General features: G+C 46.4%; 1 non-coding gene across 1 annotated transcript; it reads left to right on the forward strand.

The window, feature by feature from the left end:
- The first annotated feature begins 2,230 nt into the window (after positions 1-2,230).
- Positions 2,231-2,334, forward strand: LOC120859488. The gene has a single exon (XR_005720095.1). It is a non-coding gene; the product is annotated as a U6 spliceosomal RNA (small nuclear RNA).
- The last annotated feature ends 2,337 nt before the right edge of the window (positions 2,335-4,671 follow it).

Genomic DNA, 4,671 nt, shown 5'->3' on the forward strand with positions numbered 1-4,671 from the left:
GCCCGCCCCTCTCTCCCATTGACTGGCATCATAATTGAAAACTCTGGCGTGAGGTGTCGGGGCCACCTTTCTGCAGGGCCCTCAATTCCACCTGCTCAGAATGTCTTGTGCCTCAAAGAGGAGGACAGAGGGGAAAATCAGCAAACAGATGGTGTGGGGATTAGATTCACATGGGCCACCCTCGGACGACTCTGTTATCTCGGCTTGAGCAACCTGGGACTCTCCAGCCCTCTGCTCTCTGCCTTTTGAGCTTATTCCTGCTTGTTTGCTCAACTGTAAAAAGGATGCAGGGCCAGAAAGGTGGGCTGAGTTTGCAATCACTCTTTCCCTCCTTGTTTGAAGGCCTGCCAAGAGGCAAGCTGGCAAAAGGAGAGTTTTACAATAAAGGAGCAACCTGACTTAGGGAATTTTTAAATCTTCCTTTTCTCAAATAAATAGCTCATAAAAGGCTAACCCAAATGATAGTAACACCTAACATTTATTGAGCCCTTACAACTTTGCAGGAGCTGTTCTAAAATTTTTACATAAATGATTTCATTTTATTTTGACAAGAACACTATGTGCTAGGTACTATTACTTACTCCCACTTCTTAGATGGGGCGCTGATAACAAAGGATGCTAAGAAACTTGTTTGAGGTCAAACAGTTAAGAGCGATTAAAGAACACAATTTCAATATACAGCCAGCCATCTTAATCTGTATGTCATGCTTCCCTGAGCTCAAAGATGGAGACCTAAAACAAACAGGTAGATAAAGAGATGATAGCAATAAATTAGATGATAGATGGATACATAGATAGAAAATAGATTCATATATATATATACTTAATATATATATAACAATAGCTAACTAGATGATATTTTTCATGGTAGTAAATACAAGAGTCTTTCCCTGTACACTGAAGGTTGAGGGTGGTACAAGAATCCCAGTTGTCTTTGTCTGTTGGAGGTGGAATGGTTCAGCTACTCTAGTTCTAGGGTCCAGTTTGAAAAGGTGGGGAAGGAAGAGAAAGAATTAAAGGAGCTGAAGTTCTGAGTCTGTGTCATCAGAATGCAGTATACCTGTAGAAACAGGAGCTGTCCAGACCCTCTGCGCTCACTGTTGTGCTGTGACCTGTCCAGGTCAGCAATTGACACAGGAGTGAAGCGCAGGCTGGGCAAGCCTCAGCTGGAGAACGAGGAGCCTGGACAAGTTGGAACGCCACCCGGTGGGGCACTCTGGCCTGGGGCGGGAATGCATGACTGGAAGGCAGAGTGGAAATCCAGGCAGGACCAGACTTGGGAACCCTGTGCATAGGGTTCCAAGGGAACAAGATACTACATCCAGTGCAACCAACGTTCCTGTGAACAGACCTACAGTTGAGCTCCTGGAAGCTCCCCAGGGCAGGACCCCAAATGTGTCTTTATCAGGCACCCCAGATGGTTCTGGTCATCAGACGGGCATGGAAACTTCAGAGGTAAAAGAGTGAAGGTCTGAAAGAGCTCATTCTTCTCTCTGCCACTTCCCAGGCTGCCTGCCACTAGCAGGTGATCGCACCACCAGCTCCTTCCTTGACCCACCCACACAGGCTGTCTGCTCACTCTCTGAGTTCAGGGCTTTCATAACTGGTTTCCTCAGAATCCTGAATCCAGCCAAGTTTAGATTTGAAATTTCTTCTGCTTTCTGCCACAGTCCTACTGCCTGGCATGCAATCTGTCCCCAGTTCTTAGTCGTAATGCATGACTGAGCCCCTTGATGCATCTACCTGCCCTCTGCTGCCTAGATGCCTAGATGCCAGACACAGAGGCCACCTAGGGCTAGCTCCGAGACAGAAGAGTTTTTCCCTTTGCCTGTCAGGAGGACCATGCCCTGAGTTATACTAGTGTGTGCTAGTTGTTATTGCTGCTAAAACTAATTCCCCAAAACTTAGTGGCTTAATGTACAAATTTATTATCCTAAGGTTCTGGAGGTTAGAACTCTGAAGTGGGTCTTACTGGATGAAAATCAAGGTGTCAGAAGTTCTGCATTCCTTCTGGAGGCTCTGCAAGAGGACTCTTGCCTTGCCTTTGCCAGCTTCTAGAGGCCCCCATATTCCTTGGCTTGTGGCCATGTACTGCTCTCACCTTCGCTCCCACTTTTATATCTTCTCTCCCTCTGACCCTCCTGCCTTCTTCCTATCATGATCTTTGTAATTATACTGGACCCATTCAGATGGTTCAGGATCACTGCCCCATCTCAATATCCTTAATTTAGTGCTTGCTTCAGCAGCACATATACCAAAATTGGACTGATACAGAGATTAGTATGGCCCCTGCACAAGTATGACATGGAAATTCATGAAGAGTTCCATATTTTTAAAAAAAATCCTTAATTTAATCACAGCTGCAATGTCCCCTTTGCCACAGAACATGACTATGCACAGATTCTGAGGATTCGGCTGTGGACATGCGCAAGGCACCATCGTATATTCTACCACAGGTTACTAATGTGCATATCACCTTCCCTGGGTCAGCACAGGAAGTAGAGGCCTAGGTTTTGAGAACTGGGCACACACTTGGGAAGGCTACCCTGCCCAGGAGCAGAGCCCAAGCTATTCCTGGACTGAGAGTTCACCGAGTGAGACACCCAGGGAGGGTGAGGGTGTGCTGGGAGGAGCAGATGTGTGCACATGCATGTATATACACACACCTGTGTGCACATGTGTATACATGGGTCAGAAAAGCAATTATTTGAGGCTCTGAAGGCAGTGAGCGCTGAAAACAGCAACCCAGAGAAAGAGCAAGGAGAAGGCGGCTTGGCAGCATTCTCTAATTATTTGGCATAATAAGAACGTGCATCTCAAATTCCCAAGACTCCTCACTGCCGAATTCATTTCTCCACGGAAGCCAAAGAATTCAAGAATGCTCTACTGCTCATTTCAGAAAAAGAGGTCTGAGGACAGCAAATTGCCTTCTGCTGTCTTGGGCTGCATTGGGAGGCAGATGTGGTCAGCTGTTGCCCCCACAGCCTGACCCTCGGCCTCTGAACACAGATTTGCTGATCAGACCCTGAATGGCCCGGGCCTTTGCAAATAGGTTGTTTCGCTCAGTGTGTGGAACATCTCTCTCTAAGCACACAGATGGGAAAGCCTCTCTGCAGGGGTGAGTCATTAATTCCCACCAGAGCAGTGAGATGCTCGGTGGAGGCCTTCAGGGCCCTGCGGGGTGGGGCCTGAGGACCACAGCAAGGGAGGAAAGCAGGAACATCTCAGAGAGAAGGGACTCCACCCACCACAGGCCCAACTCCAGGAGGCGCCACTGACATTGTGGGGGCCTGGAGGGACATAAAAGGCCTCCGTGAGGCCTGGTCAGGTTCTAGAGCAGGTGAGGTCCTGACCCCAGCTGCAGAAGGGCGGCTGCATGCTTCTCTGGGTCCCTGGTCTACCCAGCACTTGTGCAGTGAGAACAAAGACATCTCCTGGGGCTGTGATTTTCAATAATGCTTTCAAGAAAACATTCAAATAACCCAGCTGACATCCTAAACCCATCTGGGAGCCTACAGGATGGAGTGGGGACAATCTTCATTCTGTTTCAAATGATGGTAAGTGTATTATCTTTCATTTCTGAGGACTTTTGTTTCTTCTCCTCTTTGTGACTTTTTCACATTTATGTCCACCATTTACCTCCTATTTTCCCATTAATTCTGTTTCTTGCTTATCTTTCTCTCTCTGTCTCCCCTCCCCTTTTTTCCCCTTCCTCATATTCCACAATTTTGTCTCAACTCTTAGAAATACCTCCTCTCCCAAGAGATTTCCCTCTTCTACTTCCAAACCATCCCCTAAATTCTTATTTTAATAAGTTCCCAACACTGATCTCCTTACAAATCATTCTTTGCCATTTTGCAATTGAACCAGTGTCTTGGTTAAAATGAAAATTTCCCAAGGCACACAATAAATAATAAAAAAGAATAACATAATTGCAAGGGCTATGATTCTGAGCAGAAGGAAATAATGTGAAGCAGTTGAACTACATTTTGTGAATCAAAATGCAAAAATGAGGGGAGGCAGTAGGCAGGAGCCTGGCTCCAGAAGCCCTCGACAGTTCTGGAAACTCTGAACATTAGCTTTGTTGAGGGCACTGATCTTGGGAAAATAAACATCTCTTCTCAAAGAGACTTACCCTTTGCATGATGTTAAGAGTCAGTCTTATAGAAAGAAGGAACCCAGTGTAAAAGAAGGCTTGCAAAGGAATTTTCTGGAGGTCCAGTGACTAGGGCTCTGTACTTCCAAAGCAGGGGACATAAGTTCCATCCATAATCGAGGAACAAAGATTCCACAAGCCACATGGCACATCCAAAAAAGAAAAGAAGTTTTGTGCAAAGTTAACAAATCCTTAGTGCCAGGCTCCATACTGCACACTGGGTTTCCAAAGGACAAACACAGAACACCCCCTGCTCCTGTGGGCCTTGCCCTCTTGTGTTGAAAGGATTAAGGAGCACTAGACTTTAAGGGTGACACAGGCATGATCCCAAATTAGAGACATTCGATTGCAGTCCTGCCTCTGTCTATGTGATTTTCAGTGAGTTGCTTAATCTCTCCAGGCCTTGGTTTCCTCATCTGTAGAATGAGGGTAATAAGAGAATCTCCTATTGTTGTGAGATTGACAGGGTATTCACTCCTATAGAGACCCAAGCCCAGTGGCTGGGCACAGTGACC

Source organism: Oryx dammah, unplaced genomic scaffold, assembly GCF_014754425.2.
Source record: "Oryx dammah isolate SB20612 unplaced genomic scaffold, SCBI_Odam_1.1 HiC_scaffold_2, whole genome shotgun sequence".
In the NCBI taxonomy this organism is placed as follows: domain Eukaryota; kingdom Metazoa; phylum Chordata; class Mammalia; order Artiodactyla; family Bovidae; genus Oryx; species Oryx dammah.